This window comes from Ambystoma mexicanum, chromosome 3q, assembly GCF_040938575.1.
Source record: "Ambystoma mexicanum isolate Mex_15411 chromosome 3q, UKY_AmexF1_1, whole genome shotgun sequence".
NCBI lineage: Eukaryota > Metazoa > Chordata > Amphibia > Caudata > Ambystomatidae > Ambystoma > Ambystoma mexicanum.
The window spans coordinates 1,282,311,419-1,282,337,636 of NC_090926.1; the positions used below are offsets into that span (position 1 = coordinate 1,282,311,419).

The following is a 26,218-nucleotide window of genomic DNA, read 5'->3' on the forward strand; positions in this document are numbered from 1 at the left end:
TTGGCCTGCATCCATAATGCCCGGGTACTAATCCTATTACACCTGCTGGGCAGAAGCTATGGATAATAGCACAAGGAACCCTGCTTGGCATGCATCCATAATGACCGGGTACTAATCCTATTACACCTGCTGGGCAAAATCCATGGATAATAGCACAAGGAACCCTGCTTGGCAAGCATCTATAATGCCGGGTACTAATCCTATTACACCTACTGGGCAGAAGCTATGGATAATAGCACAAGGAACCCTGCTTGGCCTGCATCCATAATGCCCGGGTACTAATCCTATTACACCTGCTGGGCAGAAGCTATGGAAAAATAGCACAAGGAATCCTGCTTGGCCTGCATCCATAATGCCCGGGTACTAATCCTATTACACCTGCTGGGCAGAAGCTATGGATAATAGCACAAGGAACCCTGCTTGGCCTGCATCCATAATGCCCGGGTACTAATCCTATTACACCTGCTGGGCAGAAGCTATGGATAATAGCACAAGGAACCCTGCTTGGCATGCACCCATCCATAATGCCCGGGTACTAATCCTATTACACCTGCTGGGGAGAAGCTATGGATAATAGCACAAGGAACCCTGCTTGGCATGCATCCATAATGACCGGGTACTAATCCTATTACACCTGCTGGGCAGATGCTATGGATAATAGCACAAGGAACCCTGCTTGGCCTGCATCCATAATGCCCGGGTACTAATCCTATTACACCTGCTGGGCAGAAGCTATGGATAATAGCACAAGGAACCCTGCTTGGCATGCATCCATAATGCCCGGGTACTAATCCTATTACACCTGCTGGGCAGAAGCTATGGAAAAATAGCACAAGGAACCCTTCTTGGCATGCACCCATCCATAATGCCCGGGTACTAATCCTATTACACCTGCTGGGGAGAAGCTATGGATAATAGCACAAGGAACCCTGCTTGGCATGCATCCATAATGACCGGGTACTAATCCTATTACACCTGCTGGGCAGAAGCTATGGATAATAGCACAAGGAACCCTGCTTGGCCTGCATCCATAATGCCCGGGTACTAATCCTAGTAAACCTGCTGGGCAGAAGCTATGGATAACACAAGGAACCCTGCTTGGCCTGCATCCATAATGCCCGGGTACTAATCCTATTACACCTGCTGGGCAGAAGCTATGGATAATAGCACAAGGAACCCTGCTTGGCATGCATCCATAATGCCCGGGTACTAATCCTATTACACCTGCTGGGCAAAAGCTATGGATAATAGCACAAGGAACCCTGCTTGGCCTGCATCCATAATGCCCGGGTACTAATCCTATTACACCTGCTGGGCAGAAGCTATGGATAATAGCACAAGGAACCCTGCTTGGCCTGCATCCATAATGCCCAGGTACTAATCCTATTACACCTGCTGGGCAGAAGCTATGGATAATAGCACAAGGAACCCTGCTTGGCATGCATCTATAATGCCCGGGTACTAATCCTATTACACCTGCTGGGCAGAAGCTATGGATAATAGCACAAGGAACCCTGCTTGGCATGCATCCATAATGCCCGGGTACTAATCCTATTACACCTGCTGGGCAGAAGCTATGGATAATAGCACAAGGAACCCTGCTTGGCCTGCATCCATAATGCCTGCTGGGCAGAAGTTATGGAAAAATAGCACAAGGAACCCTGCTTGGCCTGCATCCATAATGCCCGGGTACTAATCCTATTACACCTGCTGGGCAGAAGCTATGGATAATAGCACAAGGAACCCTGCTTGGCATGCATCCATAATGACCGGGTACTAATCCTATTACACCTGCTGGGCAGAATCCATGAATAATAGCACAAGGAACCCTGCTTGGCAAGCATCTATAATGCCCGGGTACTAATCCTATTACACCTGCTGGGCAGAAGCTATGGATAATAGCACAAGGAACCCTGCTTGGCCTGCATCCATAATGCCCAGGTACTAATCCTATTACACCTGCTGGGCAGAAGCGATGGAAAAATAGCACAAGGAATCCTGCTTGGCCTGCATCCATAATGCCCGGGTACTAATCCTATTGCACCTGCTGGGCAGAAGCTATGGATAATAGCACAAGGAACCCTGCTTGGCATGCATCCATAATGCCCGGGTACTAATCCTATTACACCTGCTGGGCAGAAGCTATGGATAATAGCACAAGGAACCCTGCTTGGCCTGCATCCATAATGCCTGCTGGGCAGAAGCTATGGAAAAATAGCACAAGGAACCCTGCTTGGCCTGCATCCATAATGCCCGGGTACTAATCCTATTACACCTGCTGGGCAGAAGCTATGGATAATAGCACAAGGAACCCTGCTTGGCATGCATCTATAATGCCCGGTTACTAATCCTATTACACCTGCTGGGCAGAAGCTATGGATAATAGCACAAGGGACCCTGCTTGGCATGCATCTATAATGCCCGACATGCATCCATAATGCCCGGGTACTAATCCTATTACACCTGCTGGGCAGAAGCTATGGAAAAATAGCACAAGGAACCCTGCTTGGCATGCATCCATAATGACCGGGTACTAATCCTATTACACCTGCTGGGCAGATGCTATGGATAATAGCACAAGGAACCCTGCTTGGCCTGCATCCATAATGCCCGGGTACTAATCCTATTACACCTGCTGGGCAGAAGCTATGGATAATAGCACAAGGAACCCTGCTTGGCATGCATCTATAATGCCCGGTTACTAATCCTATTACACCTGCTGGGCAGAAGCTATGGATAATAGCACAAGGGACCCTGCTTGGCATGCATCTATAATGCCCGACATGCATCCATAATGCCCGGGTACTAATCCTATTACACCTGCTGGGCAGAAGCTATGGAAAAATAGCACAAGGAACCCTGCTTGGCATGCATCCATAATGACCGGGTACTAATCCTATTACACCTGCTGGGCAGAAGCTATGGATAATAGCACAAGGAACCCTGCTTGGCCTGCATCCATAATGCCCGGGTACTAATCCTAGTACACCTGCTGGGCAGAAGCTATGGATAATAGCACAAGGAACCCTGCTTGGCCTGCATCCATAATGCCCGGGTACTAATCCTATTATATCTGCTGGGCAGAAGCTATGGAAAAATAGCACAAGGAACCCTGCTTGGCCTGCATCCATAATGCCCGGGTACTAATCCTATTACACCTGCTGGGCAGAAGCTATGGAAAAATAGCACAAGGAACCCTGCTTGGCCTGCATCCATAATGCCCGGGTACTAATCCTATTACACCTGCTGGGCAGAAGCTATGGATAATAGCACAAGGAACCCCGCTTGGCATGCATCTATAATGCCCGGCATGCATCCATAATGCCCGGGTACTAATCCCATTACACCTGCTGGGCAGAAGCTATGGAAAAATAGCACAAGGAACCCTGCTTGGCATGCATCCATAATGACCGGGTACTAATCCTATTACACCTGCTGGGCAGAAGCTATGGATAATAGCACAAGGAACCCTGCTTGGCATGCATCCATAATGACAGGTACTAATCCTATTACACAAGACTTGAAAAGATAGGACTTGGTCCTTTATCAACAGTTGTCTATTCATCTGAATGCCATGAATTAGTTCAAAAAGTACAAATTTTAATAGAAATTACAAAATTGTCTAAAATACATGATTAGACCCTCTAAAAAGATACATATGTATCGTATTAACAAAGACAAACATCATGCACAATCAATTCTAAAAAATCTTAGAGATACTGATGTTACTGATCTCCAATTAAATCCCTGTTGTGTAGTTCTTCTAGATCAGAGTTACGATTAGGATTCATCGTTATCTTTTCTATTCTTCTATTCTAATTCTATTCTATTATTAGAATTAGAACATCCCTTCACTGGAATATTCAATTCACTCAGACAGTTTAATTAATTAGACTGACAAAAAATTCTCGACATGTTTCAGTCCTCTATGTGGGTCTTGGGACTTTCTTCAGCAGTGGTCAATGTGAGGGGTTAAAACTGGGCTTTGGCCAAGTTCGGAATCCTCTGGCATTCTCTTAGAGATGGTAGTAACTGGTCTTCTTAGTGTACAGGCTTTCTTGATTAGCAGGCGAAAATGTGTCCACATTGATTGGGCGTTATTTTCTTACGAGGAAGGATCTTCCTACGGAATCATTAGGTTTAGTCCAAAGAGCTCTCTTCGTGGTTTTCCTTGCCGCGGATTATTGCGGATGTGCTAATAGTTTTCTAGCTTCTATCTTGCGGCTTCTATAGGTGGTTTCTTTGTAGCGTGCTTCCAACAGGATAAACCACATCTGATGTCCTTCACCTCTGATCAGCACACACAAACTCGGATTCAGTGCAGTTCTGCATTCAAGGCATACAGCTCTACCATCACCCTATTACACCTGCTGGGCAGAAGCTATGGATAATAGCACAAGGAACCCTGCTTGACATGCATCCACGTTGAAGTAAGAAGCCAGAAAGTTACACCGGACTAAATATGGTTTCTTGCCCTCTCTCCATATCCAAAAAAGGGTCACATTACTGCCCCCAGTCGCAGGTGCTAGACAACAATATTCATCTTGATACAAATCCCCCAGGAAGCTACCTTTAGGGCTGGCCTGAAACCTTGCCCCAATAACTTTGAAGACTACCAAACAAATGAAAACCTTTATGCATTTGAGAGTGAACACTACCCGACAAGTGGAACTCGTGGAATTGGAAAAACAAAAATGAAATGCCAACATGTGGCTGTGACCTGGTGAGCACTGAGTCAATGAACACGTTTCTCCATGTGTGCACATAAACTACATCTGGGCAGCTGAGGAACGAGGAAGCTATGAAATGGGTGGCAGAGGCCGCATCTTGTGCCTGGCACCTCCCAGCAGCGAGGTCTATTCAGCAGAGAAACATGCACCTGGAAACGGGCAGCAGGACCCGCTGAAGCCTTTTCGCCGATCCATTCGGATCGGGTTGCCTATGCCTTGACCAGCAGACAGGTAGACCGAGTGTGTGCCTGTCCCAGCAGAGCAGCTGAGCACTACTCGAAAAGCTACTCTACCAGTCTAGGACCCCAATGCCGTGAGCCATTCACCACCACGTCCCCAACAAATTCATCAGGCTTCGGCCTGTAAGAAATACCGGTGTAAAGCCTCCAGTACATATGGACAGTCAGGCAGAGAGGGGCCAGTCAGGCTGCATCATGCCAACTTGTCAGACTCGGTCTTGCATATCTCACAACAGCACAGGCATCTGGAATCTCCGGCCGCCCATCTGGCCAGTGCTGGTCCCACTACAGGCAGATGAGGGCCATGCAAAGTGCGGTTCCCCCAGATCTTCATGCATTCCTAGTAGGGACAAACAGGACAAGACGGTTCAGTGGGTGGCCAGTGCTTTGCGTTAGACTGACCCGGTACTACACACACATGCTCGCCTAGAATGTTAGCCCGCCTTTACGCTCAAGACCTATGCTGGTAACCTTCATTGCACTTAAAGATCCTAAGTCAGCATTGCTAGCCAGATATCGCAGTCAGTAGATGGCTATTAGTAAATATCTTCCAAGTTCTATAAATGCTACCAAGACTTTCAAAGTAGCCGGTCTATAGCGCTTACAGAATCCTAGATCCCATGGTAGCCGGCCTGCCGCGCCTAGAAGATGTGCTAGGACAGCCAGTCTATTGTGCTTAGAAGAGTGTACGAGTGCAGCTGGTTTTTTTGGTCCGCACAGAAGATCTGATGACACAGCGAAATCATAGATAAGCTGCATCTGCGCTCCAGGTGCGTATAAATGCACGTGGAGGGTATCTGCTGCAGGCACAGCTATACAGCCACACACATCACAATGCAGCATCAACAAAATTCAGTCTAGCTGGCCACAAGTCTCTTGCTCTTTCACTTGCACAGGGTGAGCCAAGGCAAGTGCAGGGGATAGACAGCAGCTGGGATGATGAGATGTGGGATGTCAGGGCCCAGAGGATGCCCAGATGCCCTGCACACCAGTCAAGCTACTGTGCGATAAGCAGGGGAGGGAGGGGAGGAAGGGGTTAAGAGGAAGGTGTTGAGGCTTTTCCAGAACTTGGAGTTCCTGCTCAAGACAAAGAGGGGGAGGCTGCTCCAAAGAAGGGAGCACCCCGAAGAAAGTGATCGACCACCTGCTCAGGTGTCAAAAGAACAAAAGGTGGTCTAGAGGGGGAGTATTTGGTCAGAAAGAGTTGCAGATAGAGTGGTCGCCGGACCCAGACAGCCTTGTGGATGATGTAGAGGGATTTGAATTTAATCCGTGCTGCAGTCTGGAGCCAGTGAAGACTTTGAAGGGCAGAAGAGATGTGGTCTCTGGGCTTGAGGCCAAGGATAAGTCTTGCTGCCCTATTCTGGATTAACTGGAGGGATCACAGAGTGGCCGAAGGTAGGTTAAGAAGGAGGATTGCAATAGTCAAGCCTAGAGAGAACCAGAGCCCAGGTAATATTGAGTCTCTGGTGGAAAGAGATGAAAGATAGAATTCCTTTCAGATGGAAAATCTGAAAGTGGGACTTCTTAGCAATGTCCCGAATATGATGGAAGAAGGAGAGAGAAGAGTCAAAGAGGAGGGGGAGAAGAGCCCAAGAAAGGCGGCTCTACACTCTCACCCTGGCACTAACATCTACCTTGCTCTCCTTGCACGTCTCATCTCCTCCAACTTCCAGTGTTACGCAGATGACACAGATATTCTTCTGACTCCTTGCTAACCTTCTTGCACCATCCATCATCCCTGACTGCCTATTTGCCATCCAGTCCTGGTGCACCCATAATGATCTCTGCCTCAATGCCTGTAAAACTGATATCCTTCCCATAGGAACCCCTGCTCCCTCCTTCCCTTCACTCTGGCCTTCTTCCTTGGACTCTCCTCCTGTGCCTTCAACGGAAGCCAGAAACCTTGGAGTCATCTTCGACTCCTCTCTTTCCTTCCTCCCTCACACCCAAGGACATTGCCAAGAAGTCCAACTACCAGCTCTTCTTTCTCAAAGGAATTCTACCTTTTCTCACTTTCCCTCAGAGGCTCAATGTGATTCAAGAACGGGTTCTCTCTAGACTGGACTACAGTAACAGGCTTCTCCTGAATCTTCCTTCTTCCACTCTGCGACCCCTCCAGCTTACCCAGAATACGGCAGCAAGACGCATCCTTGGCCTTAAGCCCAGGGACTGCATCTCTCCTGCACTAAAAGGTCTTCACTGGCTCCCGGTTGCTGCTCGGATTAAATTCAAATCCCTCTGCATCATCCACAAGGCTTTCTGGGGCCGGGGACAACACTATCGTCAACTTTCTCTCACTAAATACTCTCCCTCTAGACCACCACATTCCTCTGGCACCAACTCTTTGTGTGTAAAGCGTTTGGCTAAACAGAGAGCAGGGGGTTGCTCACTCTCCTCTGCAGGCTGCCTCCTTTGGAACAGCCTCCCCCTCCCCCTGCGCCTTGAGCAGGATCTCCTCAAATTCCAGAAGCTCCTTAAGACTTTCCTCTTTTCCTCCTCCTCCCCTGCTCTCCTCTGCTAATCGCACAGTTGCTGAATCGTTGCCCTGGGCCCTTATGCATCCTTGGGTTCCTGACCTCCCACACCAATTCTGCCAGCTCCCATCTACGGCACTTGCATCTGCAGACCCTCCGCTTTGGAGGTTTCGCACTTAAACCTACCGCACCCCAGTCCGTGTAGCACTCAACATTCCTAGCACTTCGTTTGTGACTCACCCACGAGCTTTGACTCCTCACCGCTTACCCCTCTTACTTCTGCACTTGCACGGTCTGATTACTCAAGGCATAGTAGGCTCATCCCTCGCCCACTTCCCCTCACTGCACTTAAATATTGTATTTCCCACCCTACCTACCTCCCTGCGGAAGCTTTGAAAGAATAGCTCCTTATTGTATAAGCCCCTAACAAGCAAACAATAAGTGAGGGGAAGAAGTTGTGTGCCGGGGTCCTGATAGGGAGATCTCCGTTTCGCTGACATTGAAGCAAAGATCATCAGAAGTACACCATGCCTGGATGGCTGAGAGGCAGTCAAGGATGAAGGCTGGTGCAAGGGTATCTGTAGGAAGTTTGAAGAAAAGTTGTGTCATCAGCATAGCACTGGAAGTTGGGGGAGAAGGAGGCGTGCCAGCAGAGTAAGGTAGATGTTAAAGAGCCAAGGCGAAAGAATGGAGCCCTGGGGGACGCCACGGATGGAGGAAGAAGTAGGGGATGAGAAGGTGTCCAGTATGACTCTGGAAGAGCGGTCAGTGATGAAGACGGGACGCGGTGGGCATGTTCGGCTGTTTGTGTGCACTTCTGTTTTGGGGCTCACCGCAGTTCTGGCAGGAATAACGGCCACCAGAAATATCTTCAATATGCCAGCCGTGGCGCTTGCAGAGAAGGTTAGTCTTACATTATTGGCTTCAGACTTGACCAGTGTTCCTGGGAGACCACAACCCTTTGACTACTGATGTCACTATTGATACTATGGAAAGGGTTGTTAAGTCGCTGCCTCCCCCTCATGATTCGAGGGTTTCTGGGAGGGTATTGGCGGCATCACTGGATACCGCTCAGCCCCTAACTGATATCCCCCACCTCTGGGAACAGTGATACAGGAGCCTATTAAACGTTTGTTTACTCCGGTCTCTAAATCACTTTGCATGCTCTTGAATACCAGATCTTTGGTAAAGCATGCCCATGTGGGATGCAAGTACAACGAACAGAATAAAATGGATGTATGCACTTTGACGGAAACTTGGGCTACTAGTGCTGCGTGCCTATCCCTCAATTTAGCTATACCAGAGGGTTAGGTCATGTTACGGCAGGACAGAGGGTAGAGGGGGTGGTGTTGCTTTGATTTTTAAAGCTTTGTTGAGTATTTGGGAATTACGGGGCAAAATCATGGCTGGTATTGAATCTTTGCATATTAAAGTTGGTTTGAATACAGAATCTACTGTGAATCTTACTAATATACAGGCCTCCTCTAACTGGAAATTTAATTTTGGCACTCTCACATTTTTTGCTAGCCTCTCTCAAGCCCAGCTCACGATTTGTTCTTCTAGGCGACTTTAATTATTGGATTTGTCACGCGGATGATGCTTTGGCGGCAGAATTAGAGCAGGCTCTCTCAGATTTGGGGTTTGAACAAAAAATGTTAAGTCCCCCCTCACCACCTGGGTCACACCTTGGCTTGGGTTTCAATATCTAATCTCATCAGCCAGGATTTCCAGGTCTTACTGTGTCCTTGGTGCGAGCTTAGTTTAGTTTATTTATTTCGTATAGCGCAGCCTGGCCAAGGGGCATCTGGGCGCTTGATGTGGTTACAAGGTTACAGGCAGTATATGACCATTTACATGGTTATTATAGGCATTGTATGGCATTTACAGGGTTAATGTATTAGAGTATATCCAGGCAATATATGACCATTTACATGGTTATTATAGGCATTGTATGGCATTTACAGGGTTAATGTATTAGAGTATATCCAGGCAATATATGACCATTTACATGGTTATTGCATTTACAAGGTTTATGTAGTATATAGACAATCAGTTCAGTTATATAGAATCAGGAATATGAAATCATTTATATAGCCAGATAGCTTAGGTATGTGCAGACTAGTTGAGCTGTAATGTTTTGCAGGTAGTAGTGGCTATATAAATATATGTATATATGTACATATGTCAGATGATAGCGAAGGTTGTGGGCTTAGGCTTCTTTGGCAAGTAGCCATGTTTTGGTATTTTGTCTGAATCAGTATAAGGATGGTTCGGTTCTGAGAGCAGTTGGTAGGGAAATCCATCGCGGCGAGCACTGGGAAGCTTGTGCCGCCTGCTCTTTGGAGCTTGAATCTGGGACATTTAAGCATTGGGTTTGAGCTGATCTGGTTAGACGAGATGGGATATTGTACGTGAAGTTGTCTGAGAGGTATCTGGGTGCTTGGTTGGACAAGCATTTGTGGGTGAGAGAGTGTTTTGTACTCAATTCTTTGAGGTACAAATAGCTACTGGGTATATTGTCTTGCGTCTGATATGTGTTCAGATTTAGGTATGTTCAATGCTGCTCTTAGAGCATTGTTTTGGACTACTTATAGCTTGTTGATGTTTTGGCTAGTGCCCAAATAGAGTGCATTGCAGTAGACAACTTTTGAGTACTAGTGCTCTTGCTAGTGTTATACAATTAGCGGTTGATAGGTAGGGTCTGCAGGCGTTAATGAGCTTGCATGTGTAAGCGATGGAGGAAGAAATGGCATGGATTTGTCTAGTCAAGGTATATCCCTAGAGTCTTGACGTGGTTGGAAACAGATGTTGCCGTCAATGGTGAATGTTTGGTCGAGGTTGAGTCTGGATTGGGACCCTAGGAGAAGGAGCTCGATCTTGTCATCGTTGAGGCAAAGTCCGTGTTTGGCCATCCATTCTTGAGTGATGGAGTAAATGTTGAGGACTTTGTTGTCAGTGGAATAGTCGCCTATTAGTGGGATGAGTATTTGAGTGTCATCAGTGTAATTCATGTAGATGACACCCAAATGATCCAGAATGTCGCATAGGGGTTTAGTAAACAGTGTATAGTGTGGGCGAGACACAGGAACCCTGTGGGACGCCACAAGTGACAGGGCTGGTTCGGCGGCAGCGGTAGGTGCAAAGACCCTCATGGATCTATTGTTCAGGAAGGACTGAATCCAGGCATTAGCCTCGTCAGAAAAGTTGGCTGCAGATGCTAGATGTTTGCAGACAATCTCGTGGTTTACCAAGTCTGAAGCGGCCGAGAAGTCAAGGAGGAGTGGAAGGGCCAGTTTACCATTGTCTTTAAGGTTGTCCATTTGCTTCTTGAGATCTATCAAGGCAGTCTTTGTGCCATGTTTGGGGCGGAAGCCAGATTGTCTTAGTCCTAGCAGGTTGTTTTTCTCCAAGTGGTTCTGTATCTGCAGGTAGGCTGCAATATCAAGGATTTTTAAAAGGAAGGGCATTGTTGTGATAGGTCTGTATTAGTGGGGATGTTCGGGTCCAGAGTAGGTGTCTTGAGCAGGGGTAATACCCAGGAATCCTTAAAGTTATTGGGTACTATGCTAGATGTGAATGAAGAGTTTATGAGAGAGGTGATAAATGGGGCAAGATGTTTGGCCGCGTCTTTCATAACTGGGGCCGGGCAGGTGTCGCCTTGGCATTTGGAAGGTTTCAGGGAGGTTATTATATCTTCCACCTCTTTGGTGGTGATGGTTGAAAATTTGAATAAGGTATTGTTGTCCATTTGTTTGGTGCGAGGGGGTGAGGTATGGTTGTCAGCGATGGGGAGACTTACTTTCTTGGACTCGATTTTTGATTGAAGCATAGCAATTGTGCCATGGAAGGCTTCTTTGATGTTGGTACACCAAGATGCATCTTTGGTACACGTATCCAGTATGGGGGATGGGGATTCAAGGTCTTTCAGGATGTTAAATAGCTCGTTCGTGTTGGATTTAGCCTTGCTGATTCTACATGTTTTTTTTTGGTTTGGAGGATTGCAGGCTTGTAGTTAATGGAGGCCAAGGTGTAGGACATCTTGTTGATAATAGATGGGGAGTGTTTTCATACTGATTTGGCTTGTCTCTTATTTTTTAGAAGAGTTTTTAGTTCTGGTGCAAACCAAGAGTTGAGATGCGCGCGTGGTTTGGCTTTGCGCAGTTTAAGCAGTGCTACAGTATTGATGGCTTTGAGAATGGTTGCATTATAAAAGGTCTACTAATTCTGTGGGGTTAGCAATGGTGGGTGTAAAGTCGACGATGGGTTGTGTAGTGGGAGAAGTTTCTCAACTGTGATATTTTTACTATTTCTTGTGAATGTGGGTGGAGCGTTGGGTGGTGGTGTTGATGCTTGTATATCTTTGTTGATGGTGATGGTCAGTCCAGGTGCAGGGTGTGTTTGGATAGAATTGTGGTGTCGCAGTTTAGGTCCACTAACCAGTCAAGAGTTCTGCCTTTGTTGGTTGAGATCTATGGTGGGGGGAGTCCAGCTCTGAGATGGTATTTGCAACCATGTTTGCTTTGTCTTTAGTGTCTATAGCGAGATTAAAGTCGCCTAGAATGAGTATCTGTGAGTTAGGTTTGGTGTTGTTGGAAAGCAGGAGAGCGATATCTTTGTTAAAGGAGGAGATGGGGCCAGGCGGTCTGTATATAAGATGGATGGCGATTGTACTCGTGTTGGTTGTGGATAGTTTGATGGTGAGCAGTGAGCAGTTCTGCAGATGGGAATGTTTGGTTGAGTATGTGTCTCATGTTAAGGGAGCTCTTTGCTATGAAGGCGACGCCTCCGCCTTTAGCTGTTTGTCTGATCATGCCTTTGTGCATTTGAAGAAAAAAAAACAAAAAAAAAGTGGAACCTTGACTTGATTATGCTCTGAACTTTGTTGATTCTTTACCAGCTGCCGCAATGGCTCAGTGTTTGGTAGCTAACCTGGACTCCATGGTTTTCCGCGGATCTTCAAAAACTAAAATCCACCTTTAAGCAGTTTTATTCCTGGAAAGCAAATCCATGCTCCATGTCTCTGGCAGCCTATAAAGCAGTCGCTAAATCGTATATATTGGCGATTGTGGATGCAAAGAAAAATGTTCGTAATTCTAGAATGCAGAAAGTCAATTCGGGGTCAAAGAACTTTTTAAAATATTGAAAGAACAAGACAACACTAGTCAGCCATTGGCGCACTCTCTAAGGATGCAACCTGGTGCCAGGAAATTCAAAATGCGATGCAAAATAAGTTTAAAGGGCATTACGTCCGACCTAGCTTTTAAAAAAAAAGACCTACTACCCTTAGTACCTAGTAACAGTGGGACGGAGTCCTTTGTTAGATGTTTCTCGATCCCAATATTTAATTTCCACCTGATTATAGTTGATGCGTTGAAGATGGTGGTGGGGCAATTGAAGGCACACAGATACAATGCTCTTCTAGGATAGTTAAATCATGTCCCCCTGCACTTCTAGAAGCTATATGCAAATTTGTGAATTCCTCCTTGAATAAGAGTTATGTTCCAGCGGATATAAAACAAGCTTTGGTTTCTCCCATTTTGAAAAAAACCTCGTCTGGCTATGGATGCTCCTCTTAATTATAGGCCTATAACAAACACCCCCTTTCTGTTGATAACTTTGCGATCGTGTTGCCTATAGCCAGATCTCACAATACCTGAACCAGTTTCCCCATTGAATCGCTACCAATCTGGTTTCAGACAAGGGTTCAGAACTGAGTCCTCCTGACTAGAGCTCAAGTCGAGTCTTCTGGGGCGCATGGATAAAGGTCCATCTTCCCTCTTAAGCTCCCTAGATTTGTCAGCTGCATTTGATTTGGTTCACCATGCCATTCTGGTTGCCAGATTGACAGAGGTGGCCAATTTCTCGCCATCTGCGGCTCAATGGATCCGTTTTTTTGGGCAAATAGACAAAGTAGGGTCTTCCTTGATGAGGCAGAGGCTTCACCGGTCTGTTTATTTTGGGGTTCCGCAGGGAGCTTGTACTTCTCCCTACCTAACATCTTCATGGCCCCCTTCTTTGCACTTTTGGAGCAGGAAGGGGTTCTGTGCTCTAATTATGCAGACGACACTCAGTGTGTCGTCCCTATGATAGGCATTCCCTCGCAAGATGAAGACGGAACTTATTAGAGCTTATACTTTTATAGAGCACTGGAAGGTGCATAACAATCTCGACTTGAATAGAGAAAAAAACGTGATTATTGTGGGTACCACAGCGACGTTAGCAACGCTGGATCCTGCCTACAACTGTTTTGCATTGGGTGATGTAAAAATTGTACTGCAAATGAAAGTAAAAATTCTGAGAGTGGTCTTTGATCAGCTGTTGAACGTGAAGGCCCATGTTGGTAGCATCCAGCAGTGTACTAGGTTAAACTGCTGGCGCATCTTAGACCTTTTATATCCCAGGTCAATGCTGAGACCATTGCGAGAGCAATTATCAGGGCAAAGATTGATTACTGTAGTAGTCTCTTGGTTGGGCTTAGCAAAGCGGATATCAATAGACTCCAAGTTGTACAAAATGGAGCGGTTAGAGCAGTTGTGGGACTATTTCGCTGAGACCATGTCTCGGCGGCCAGACACTCTGCACTGGCTTCCTGTGGAAGCAAGAGCTAGGTTTAGACATCACTTAAATGCAGACATATTGAAAAGGTTAATAGCAGGACCCTTAGGTCTAGCAATCGGAATTACTTGTTTCTCCCCAGATGCAGAACTAAGAAGTTAGAGAACGGAGCCTTCTTTACTGCTGCCCCCAAGGCTTAGAACGTGTTGCCGCATGCATTGCAAGGCAAGATCTCCTTAGCTCCCTTTAAGAAAGAACTGAAAACTTGGGTGTTATCTTGAATTTGTGTTATGGAGCTGTGAGGATTTCAGATCTTGACTGCTGACTGGACTTCTTTGGTTTATATGTTTTTCTGGCTTGTTCGCTCCCCAACGCCTATGGGTCCATGGTTGCACAATATAAATAACTAAAAAACGAGGTAAGCCAGTCCAGTGTCCACTCCGAGATAGCAAGGGTGTCATGGAGCCTTTTTATGAGGATGGAGTGGTTGACTGTCAAATGCAGAAGAGAGATCAGGGAGAATAAGGACAGCAGGGGAGTTGGAATCAAGGGATGTGAGCAGTTCTTCACGGGTGTTCAGAAGAGCAGTTTCCGTGCCTCTGGATGCTCAGAATCCAGACAGATGGTCGTGAAGACAGCCAACAAGTTCATTGTGGGAGTTAAGTTGGGTGAGGACCAACTTAACAAGCAGTTCCCCCAAGAAAGGGGTGACGGGGAGATAGTTGACTGGGCAGGAAGGGTCTGCTGATTATTTTGTTTCCTTTTTTTTTTAAAGGAGGGTCACACAAGGGAGTGCTTGAGGGAGTATGTAAAAGAACCAGTAGCAAAGGAGTGGTTACATAGATCAGGGAGAGCAGGGGCGAGAGAGGAAATGTCCTTAATGGTTCCGGATAAGCAAGGGGCAACCCGTTTAGACGAGACCTTCATGGAGTTGACAACTCTGGTGACTCCTTCCGGAGAGACAGAGGCGAAGGAGGAAAAGGAGGAAGGAGGGTGAGTGGTCAGGGGGAGGCAAGGGGGGGGATGGGTTGGAAGAGTGCGTGACAAGGTTGTTCAGTGTGTCATGAAGTGAGTGGTGAGTGCATTGCAAAGGCCCGGGAAGGAGTAGGGGCAGAGGATACTGCAGACGTGTTGGCAAGTTCACTGCAGATCTTGAAGATTTCATCCGTGTTGTTGGACGCGCCAGATACTCGTGCCTGAATGTGGGTCCTTTTTTTGACATGGATAGAGAGTCTGTATGCCTTTGGATTAGGCGGCAGGCCAGTTTGTCAGAGGGTGAACCAGAAGCTTGGCACTTATATTTTTGGTCTGCAAGTTCGGAGTCGTGCCAGGTGTTACGCTTGGAAGCAGGTTTCAGGTGGATCCTCATGACTGGGGCAAGGAACCATGGGTGTTGGTAATGGATAGATAGAGGTAGCTGAGAGCAGATTCAAAAGGTAGAGTCCGAGTTGGGTGGGCAAGGGGGAATGAAGGCGGAAGAAGGCTGCAGCTGACACTCGTTTCATTGGACGGATGTTCCTAAACCAGCTTGGCAGGGCTTTTGGAGGGGTTGTCATAGTGCCATAGGGACGCAGGTGGGAGGAGAGAGGAGAGTGGTCAGACCAATAGAGAGGGGTGATCAGAGGAGATGAGAGAGGGAGGTCAGAGTGGATGATGGCATCCGATGGCAACAATGGTAAAAGGCGCTATATAAATGACAATAATGTACAGATGTTAGAAGGTCTGGGCCGTGACGCCACCAAACAAAAAAGAGCCAGGCAACACCAGTACCCTGTGGAAAACGGTACTTGAACCCTGACATCCCCTGAGGAATCGATCATCAACTAAAACGCAATAAGGCCCTGGGGTTAAATGTTTGACCCATCAAATGTTCTGGTAATACGGTACTTAGAAGGGTAAGGTGAAAAAGAAAAATGGCACTCTTAGCTGCATCGGAGTTTAGGACAGATAGGCATACATCTGGAAGCTTCTATAGAAAACCTTATTTTTCCTCAGGCCACCACCTCAGAAGACTTTCTCTTTATAGAAGATGTAGTCCCTGCACCGGAGGAAACCCCAGAGTGCCTTTTCATCCTAACTGCGAGAAATCTAAAAGGTGCAGTCTTCAGTCTTACAGCAGGTTATTATCACTTCAAAACCTGACTGTCTAATCTACCCAGTTACTGGCAGCTTCCCATCACCACCATTGGACGTCCACAAGCCTCCAAGGTCACATCGTCTAGGCACTGTTACAGGTCTGTGGTCGCCACCAACAAATGTGCCATCAGATTCCTTGAAAAGCAGTAGAGCAAGGACTGCAGCCAAGAAGATCTCTCATCCACCAAATCCCTGCACCGCAACGCACACAATATCGCCAATGGCAAGTTGCCTTACTAAAGAAGCCTCAAGCACTCGCCAAGTCCACACACACATGTCCCTGAAGTGCCGACTTCACTAGAGAAATGATACAGAATCAATCAGCACCTTCGTTAAGAAAGATGGGTTCAGAGCGCTCATCAATGCCTCAAACCAGACAGAGCCGTGCTGCACTCCACCTCATGACCATTCGCAAATGCCCAGAGCACCCAGCCGACTACAGACCCATCACAAGCTTCAGTTCATCAGGAAGCTTGATGAGGAAGTAGTTTGCACCCATCTGCTTGCCAAAAATCACCCAGCTTGCCCCAGTCTGCAATTACCAGTCCAGCTTCCACCGCAATTGCAGCACAGAGCCTGCAGCCACCCAAGTGGTTGCTGATGCACTGTAAATCACAGACACAGGGGACTATGCCTCCTTAGACCTCTGGGGTACCTGCAATCCACTTGATGAAACATGCCTTTCCCTAATTGCAAACAGAATGGGCTTCTCGAGCTGTCCAAAAATGGTTTACATCCATCCTAATCCCCAGACACTAAGCTGTACAAATGGGCTCATTCAGATCCAACCGACACCCAGTCACGCGTGGGGTACCTTAAGGTTCCTCCCTCTCCAAACTTGTGACAATCTACACATGAACTCTGCTAAATGACCCCAACATAGCCAGACCCAACGTCAGAACAGGGAGGATACTCAGCTGTACCTTAAGGTCAGCTTCCCAGGCCATGGCTTGCTGCAAATTCTGAGCTAAAAACCAACATTGATCTCACCCACCCCCAACAAGACAGAATTCATCATCACCGCGTAACTCCCACACCCCCCCCCCCACCTCAGCTCCCTACAGCTCATGCAACAACAGCTGCACAACATGCCTGGAAGGATTCACCAGTCAGTCAACATCGGCAAAATTGCTAGGCTTTGTAGACAGTAGCCTCTTCTGCCCAAAAGGCACAAAAACACATGGCTACAGTTCTCCACAATCTTCATCCACCCTAACCCCCGCTTGACTGTATGGTGGTCCAAGCACTTGTGATCTTTCACTTTGACAAGGAGCAAGGGAAATGCCCACCTTACTGGCTTCCAGCTGCACACCTGCCCACCGCTGCCCCTCAATTCAACCATAGCTCACTAGCACTGTGCAAGCCTTACTGGCCCCCATCCCCAAAGCAGCTTAGAACGACTCATGAATACACTTGACTGCTAATTCCAAAAGGTAGGAGTCAAAGCAAGTCCTTCTCCTGCCACACCCTAACCATTGGGAACTAAATTTCTGCAGGGGCTCGAAATGGCCCCACCATCCTCCAGTGAAGCATAAAACTGGAAGCACGGCTCTTTCAGCAACACCTGCCGGAGATACCGTATAAAATGCCAACCCCAAGGATGGGACCCTTCTGTTGTAAAGGGCTCCACTGCGCTTGAGATTGCATTGTCAGAAAGATCTACTGCAAGCCTCGGTACCATGCACTTTAGTATCTACAGGTATGCCAGAGCAAGTTCCCAGCATCACCAAGGCCTGGCTCGGATCTACCAGTGCCAAAGGCATTAGAACCTGGAGAGAGACTGCCCTGCAACACTACAGGTGACCCACGACCACGTGGAGACCTTCACTGTTTTTTTTGTTTTTTTAAATTTTATTGGTTTGTAATTAAACCTTTAAAATACATAAATGTTACAAAACAGACAAACAACATTCATCCATTTCCCTTTCCCTCATTGATCTACAGAAGTATAGTTTCCCACTGTCCCAGGAGAGATGTAACACATCCTCAGCCGTTATTTATGGCTACATTAGGGGTCAGCAATCGATCTTCAATTATTGCTAAAAGATGTGTTACAGGCAAGACTAGTTTCATTTCCCTTCCATTAAACATTTGTTGCCACCAATCTTCAGCGTCCATTGACGGATGGGAGTCACTCCAAGGGCCCAAGAGACGAGTTCTTTCCGTTCTTAGCCCAACGCAGAAGAGCATCAAATGTTTCAAAGTTTCAGGTGCTTGAAGACAACAGCGACAGGTTGGATCTAAGTTTGCATATGTTGTCCAGGCCCGTAGCCGCTCTTTTGTTTTAAACCCATTTAGCCTGAACCACATGAACAGTCTTCGGGCGTGCGGGTCTGGAAACAATCCAACGTATTTTTGTGGGTTGTTGTATGCCCGAGCTTCAGTAGGAACCTCACACATTATTTTAGAGGATGTTCTTTTTGAACATGTTAGTTCCCAATCCTCTCGCCATATTTTTATTTTTGCTGCATTCGGGTTTCCTTGGAGAGCATCTATCTTAATGTCATATTCAGACATAAGAGCTTCACAGCGTTTCATCCATAATGCCAGGATCCCAGGTCCGGAGGAGGTTGCACCGTGGAGTACGCCAAATTGCGGAATCTGTTCACTAGTTCTCGTTTTCCGATAAAGTGATAACAGATTCCAACAAACTCTCGCATGAATTGAGATCAATGATAGTTCGTATCTTATCGAGGACGTAGCCGTTCCTTTTGGCAACTTAAGGACTTTGATCCAAAAGATGTTCTCAAGAGTAGACCATATCTCCCAAGTACAACCCAACGCATTTTCTGCCCCATATGTAAGTATAGGTATCACCTTTTGCTCATAAAAACGTAAGACTGCTGACCTTCACTGTAAGCCCAGTCTCTGCGGCTTCCAGCAAGGGCACCTAGTGGACACAAGACTTGGTCACTTCCTGTTTCTCACGTGCCCGTCAGCTGGCGGATCATGCCTATGGAATCAATAGAATATATGATCAAGTGCCAACCACTATTGAGCTACCTGATCTGACGAAGGATGATATGATTAAAAAAATATATATCTTTTAATCTCGGGCGATTACTGGGCACAAAAACACCTATTTGCTGTAATAAAATACCTAGGTTTTTCATGTATGCATCTATCCTTACCTAAACATACTAGGCAACAGAAGGGACACGAAACACCCAACTTTTAATAGTAAGGCGCAACTACTGGTACCTCAAGGTCTCTGGAGCCTTGCAAACCCTCTAAAGTTGGGCAAGAACCCAAACATGCTGTAAAACGTTTATAATGTGCCAAACATGGCCACAAACCTTGGCTTCCGCACAGGGTCACCAGGCTTGAAATGCATGCATGCTGCTGCAGAGTAGTGTCGGAGCACCCCAATCCCATAGAGGCTTCACTGCAGAACGGGCATCTTCCCAAGGGACTGTGGGGTCTTTGGTGCTCGCTCTCTGAGAACAGGGCCCGCTGGTAGCTTCTTCCCTGCAGGCTGGGAAAATCCGTCCCTCCCAGCCTGCTGCACAGAAACGCAAAACCCTAAACAGATGAGGCCTACAACCCCTGCTCCTTCCTTCTTTAAGAGCAGAGAGAAAGAGCACCCCATTTATGCCAACAATCTGGTGCCCTCCGGAGGACCACTGTAAGCCGTCACCCAGCCACTCTACAGCGTTGCCCGAAGAAGTAGCTCAGCAAGGAGGCGCCCATGTGCAAGCTCGCCTCTGTGAGCTAGCCAACAAGACCACCACCATGGGCTTGAGAAATGGCACCCAGGCCACCAGAGAGCAGCCACACAACAGCAGCGTTGCAGAGCCAAACCTATAGGACTTCTGCGCCTATCCCGACACATGAATCCAGAAACACTGCCCCTTTCCCAGGACTCCATGGATCTGTACCAGGCAAGAGGAGAGTCCTGGAGAGACCAGCGAGAGGAAGCCATGGGGAGATACCAGAGAGGGCAACGGCCACTGGGCCCACGCATGGCAAGACAGAGAGGGCAAGTGCAATGCAGAGAACAGGATGGGGGGGGCAGCCCGCTGGGAAACTGACGACAGTTCTGGAGCATGAGCTCCGCCTATTGGGAGAGCAGGCGACGCCCGCCCGAGCTATAGCTGCCGAGAGAGGCCACTATAGCCACGCATAGCGAGTTCTTGCTAGGGACACATTCCTGGCGAAGGAACAGAAGTGGATTCAAAACAAATGAAATCAAGCGAGAATACAATGTGCCAAGGTCACGAGTGCGGCGACTTGTTGCCCAGCACCCCCCGCGGGGTAGGCGGCAGCGGCGTCATGCAGAGTTAGGGGAGGGCGATGCAGGGCGTGGCGCCAGGCTGTGCCCGTGTATTAAGGACTCACGGAGCCGCGTCTTCTTGCAAACTGCGACGCACGCCTGGCACGAGACGAAGTGCAGACGGGCGCAGGCAGCTCTTGGGCAGAGGGGGCCAGCAACGGGTTAGTGCTGCCTAAGACGGAAAGAAGGCGCTGAGGTCACTCCTCCTAGTCTGTACACTGTCAGGAACCTGGAGACAAGCTCAAGGGATTGAGAAAGTCTTACTGAACAGCACGGTTAAGTATAGGCTGCTGAGGGGCGAGAGCACAGACTCGGGGGGGGGCAAGCGTAACCAAAAGGATCAAGGGCATGCAGAAGCAATACTAAAGAGGGGCCTGGAGACCGGCTCAGGGAAGAAAGCAAAAGGATCAAGGGCATGCAGAAGCAATACTAAAGAGGGGCCTGGAGACCGGCTCAGGGAAGAAAGCAAAAGGATCAAGGGCATGCAGAAGCAATACTAAAGAGGGGCCTGGAGACCGGCTCAGGGAAGAAAGCAAAAGGATCAAGGGCATGCAGAAGCAATACTAAAGAGGGGCCTGGAGACCGGCTCAGGGAAGAAAGCAAAAGGATCAAGGGCATGCAGAAGCAATACTAAAGAGGGGCCTGGAGACCGGCTCAGGGAAGAAAGCAAAAGGATCAAGGGCATGCAAAAACAACTTAGCAAGCAAGCAATACCAAGGAGTAGCCTGAGACAGACTCAGGATTGACAGCAAGCAGATACTCTCATACTCTTCCCAGCGATGATCAACGCCCATCCCACAAGCTGGGTAATTTACGCCGATTTGGTCCTCATCGTTTCCACCCAAATTAGACTGAAACGGTTGTTAAATACCCTAGACGAATATCTAAAAAAAAACACAAAAAAAGAACGCCGTCGGAAAAACCAAAAGGGTCTGCTTCGATTAGAATGCTGGGAAAAGTAGTAAAACATTCACACGGTTCACAGCAGGTAAAAAACTAGAAGGCACAGACAGTGTCAGAAATCTAGGTGTATTGTTTAACAGGCCCATAAGAGGAACAATGGACAGAGACCTGAAACAGAAACAGAACACCTTAAAGTGTCAAGAAGCTGCTAAACTGCATTCAACCTACGGGAAATGTACGTTAATCCCTGTAACAATGTTGTATCGTCAAAGGGTTATTGCAACTATAACCTTTGGAAGCGAGGCTGGCTTTAATATTGAGAAGAGGTTGTGGGATGCAGTAGAAGGAAGCTTCTGGCATAAGGTTCTTCTCCTTCCAAATAGCCCATCAGTTGCTGCAATAGGCTTTGAATTGGAGCTGCAGCCCTCATTTGTAACCATATTGTGGAAATCATTACCCCGATGAGGAAAATGTCCTTGTGCTCCTCGGCGACATCTTACCAAACTCTAAACATGCCGGCTGATAAACACCATCGCGGTCTGCTAGGAGAGTGGTCGGAAAGAATGTTTGCTCATTTGGATGAAATTGGTACAAACATTGCGACTCTCCACGGAAATCCATGGTTAAAAAAAAAAAAAAAAAAACGCTCCTAGAATACGACTGATTAACACTCGGAATCCAAGAGCCAAGCTTGTAGCCCGTATAGATCTATATGGGTTGCCGGGTGGTGTCAACCGAATCCCAAATTACCTCGTGATCAATTGACCTGCTTCCCACCAAGGAATTGCTACTTAGAAGAAGATATCAATAAGTGCCGGTTTTGTAATATCTCGACCGAATCCTTAAATCACTTGGCAATGGAATGTTTGGCTACAAAGAGCAAACGCAGCCTGTTTTGGGGAAACATTTGCCCCTAGAAATGGAAAAATGAAGGAGTGGGGGTCATCGGTGCTAGCCGGGTCTAACTTTAAGTTCACCTGTGCTGTAATACATTACTTCGATGATCTTTTTTCTAGATAAGTCTCTCTAAAGTTACACATGCAATCCCTTGGTGGTTAAGTTCGGTTAGGTGGGCTATTATGGTGTGGCAGATCAATCTGTTGGTAGTGATTATGGTTCTTGCGAGTTATTTATTTTTTTAATTTCAAATTCTTTTTAATGGCTGTTATCAAGTGAAAGTTTATGATTTTTCTGGTGATTTTTAAGAAGGAAATGAAAGTCGATGGAAGATCAGTTGAGTAAAAATTTAATAAGGAAGCGATGACGTGTGTACAAGAAAGTTTGTAATAAAGTAAAATTTTGCACAATAAAAAATAAATAATAGAGATACAGGTCCGGGGAGGAGTGAGCCACAGAGGATCAAGAGCACTGGCCAAAACCAGCAAAGCCGGGAGACAGGCTCAAGGAACAAAGCTTAAGGCAAAAGGATCAAGGGCGTGCAAAGTCAAAGGGACAGCGCACACGCAATGCTAAGGAGGAGCCTGGAGACAGACTCAGGAAGACTGACAGAAAGCAGATACTCATTTGTTGATGCAGGCTCTGGGGGAGGAGCTATCCAGACATGATCAAGAGCACTGGAGACCGCCTCAGGGGGACACAGCTGGGACTAGAGCACAAGGCAATACTGCCATGGATCTGGAAACAGGCTCTACGCATCTTTCCATCGAGGACTCAATATGCAGCAGCATTCACATCCCAGACGGGCACAGGTTGAAGTTACCAACAGAGATGGTGACCTTATATTACTTTAGGCCAAGGTCTACATGAAAGGGACTCCCAAGTGCTTCAGCCAGATCACGGTATGCCGGTCACATACCTGTACATGGACAAGCGACACGAGAAAGCATAGGATGAAGGCTCTTCAGACACAGATCATGTCCTCCACCCATGAGGAGGTCTCTAAACAAGTAACAGGCTTATCTGCACCCAACGTGAAAACTAGCTGCTCTATGAACGGGTGTTGAGCTGAAATGGATGTTTTGGTGCAAGGTCGAACATTTTGGATTTGGAGCATCTGCTAACATGGGGCTGTTATCCGATCAAGTCTTAGGGACTACACATACGTTGAACAGAAAATGGACCATGGCTGAGCCCCAGGGGACACCATAGCTGAACATCTGAGCAGAGAACAGGGTCCACGCTTCAACTGCTTAGCAGCAGGAATGACAGAAACCACTAAAGGGATTGGTCTCATTCCCCAGCTACTAACTAAGACCCTAAAGCAGGTGGCTATGGTCAACAGTAACAGACATGAAGAGGAGGCAAGCACATACTGTACCATGACAAAGCATAGGCCAGAACGGAAAAGGTCCAGGATCTGGTGCAGATGGTTCTGTAGTTGAGGAAGTTGCGTGTTGCTAACCAGGGACAGTAGTTACCCAGCTCTTTGGACGTCAGTTGACTTTCTTTATAAGGGAAGTGATGAGTATTTCAGGGCTTTACCTACTGTGCCGTATTTGGAGTGATATCAACAAGGGCTTTAAGTTCTCTTCAAGATCTCCCATTCAATGAGAACTCGGAGTGTACATCTGCCCCTGTAGAAGCTCCATCAACGGCAAGCTCCCCCATCTAAATTCTATGAAACAAAAAGATGGCAGCTATTCAAAATTTGGTCACTTGCACAAGATCCTCTGCCACGCCATACCAGAGAATAAGGCAGCGGCATTGCCCTCTACCTACCTTCCTATATCATGTCAGACAAGAATGCCTTCGTTACAAAACTATGATCTGAACAGGTCTTGGTACAACCAACTAAGACCATAAAGGAAACTTGGCTAGAATGGCTCTATCCTTGGCCCAATGGATCCCATGACTTGGTATCTTCCAGAGCCTTCTGAAGAATATGCACCACCCTCCCATCTCCTAAAAGGGAGTGGTGATCCCAATATTTCTTCCAACTTGTATTGTGATTACCATGGTATTTATTGAGCGCAAATCTAGTTTCAAGCAACAAGGCGAGAAATCATTGAGGAGCAGACCAAAGTCTCAGGTAGGACCAGGTGTGTGGTATGGTCAGGCATGTGGGTCTAGGAATTAGGGAGGAGACATTCCTTTAAGAGGAAGGTCTTGAACTGTTTAATGAACTATAGAAATGATGGGGCAAGTCTGATGCCAACAGAGGTGGCTAAGGAGTCTTGGGGCGTAGACGGAGAAAGCCAGTCATCTGGTGCTCTCCTTCCTGCACATGTCCTTACCTCTGGTGGATTGCAGGTCTCCAAAGATGCTGAGTTTTCAAGTGAGGTAGCTTGGGGACTTTACAGTGACAGACTTCTAAATGATGCAACAGCATTTGAAGGTACAGGCTTGCAGCAGGAGCCAGTGCAGGTTGAATTTGCAGAGTCCTTCGATGAGTAGTACTGCTGCATGCAGGACACTGCTCATGGGTGGCAGGGTAGTCGCTGGAAGACCTTCCAAAGGGGCATTGCCACCATCTAGGTGGGAGAGGACCAAGGCCTGAACAGCGAGATCTGAAGTTGTTTTATGGAATGAAGGGCTTGATTTTCCGCAGGAGAAAGTTGGTACCAAGCAGTTTGTGCCTTCCTTGCTATGTGCTATTTGAAGGCGAGATGTTGCATCAGACCTGCCCCACACTCCTACAATTCAGAAAAGATTTCAAGACCTGCCTTTTCAAGGAATCTCTCCTCAACACCAGGCCATCACATCGCCCCTCGCGCCACCTGACGCTAGACACTGCCCGCCCCACTCCGCCACAGCTGTACCCCACTATGTCCCTCTGTTTCCCTACCCCCTGCTGTATATCTGTTCCGTTACCGCTGAAAAACACTCTGATGCATCTGTACTCTTGTATACCTCTGTAAAGCATTCCGTTGCTTCTCGAAGCTAGGTCTACACTCAGTAAATACAAAAATAATAAAAAGGCATCGGTCGATGTCGAATCCAAGGGGCTTGGCACAGGTGGCCAGCTGGGCTGTGAAGCTCTCTAGGTTCATAGCGGAGCATCCGGTATGGCTATCAGTATGTTTAGTGTTGTTGGTTGGTCAGCAGAAGGAATTCAGACAAGGGGAGGGGTGGTGGCCGAGCTCAGGCAAGCACTGGACATCCAGGACTGGATCATTGTGAGGAAGACCTTGACCCCCATGGATATTTTGAGGTAGATCTGCGCATTGGTGGCTGTAGAGTGGAAAGAGGAGGGTTCGGAGCGGCTCCATGTTAATTTTGAAGTTCACAGGGGACAGGTGATGGTAGATTTGGTAATCTGGAGGAATTCATTTGTATGAACTGTTGGCGATTAGAAATGTAGGATTTGAAATAAGATTAGGAGGATCTCCCTGATCCCTATGCAATGATGTAGAATGTCAGCGAGTGTCTAGTTGTCTACTCTGTGTCAAAAGCTTCAGAGAGGTCAAAGAACGAGGAGGCAAGGATTGCCAACAGAGGATTTTAAGGGCATCGTCAGTCACCTTGATGGTGGCCGTTTCTGTGCTGCATTTGGGTCTGAAGACAGATTGGTAGTACTAAAGCAGGCTATTCACTTCGATGTGTTGGAGGAGTTGGTTGGCTGCTGCATTCTCAAGGATCTTACCTAGGATGGGAACATGAGTTATGGGGTTGGTAGTTGCTGAGGTCGTCCGTGTCCAGTGTTGGGTTCTTCAGAAGCAGAATATTTGGTTTAGAGGGGAACATGCTTTGAGTAAAGGAGCGGTTGATTCTTGGGTAAGGGAGGAGTTCTTCAGTCAGAAGGGTCTTGAGTATGTAGGCAGGGAGGATGTCTTCCACATATGATGTGGCCTTGAGCGATGTTAGGGTGGGCAACTACCATCCGATTTCAAAACACATCCTTCATTCAAAAGTATCAACCCAGAGGTCCCAGGCATGGATCTCCTGCACAACCACCAATATGGCTTTGAGCCAGCTAAGGAAACTGGAATCACTGTCCTCTAGATG

General features: G+C 47.3%; 1 protein-coding gene across 3 annotated transcripts in view; it reads right to left on the reverse strand.

The window, feature by feature from the left end:
* The window catches only part of CRB3 (crumbs cell polarity complex component 3), a 165,862-nt gene that overhangs the window by 100,480 nt on the left and 39,164 nt on the right, over window positions 1-26,218 (reverse strand). The window lies entirely within an intron of this gene.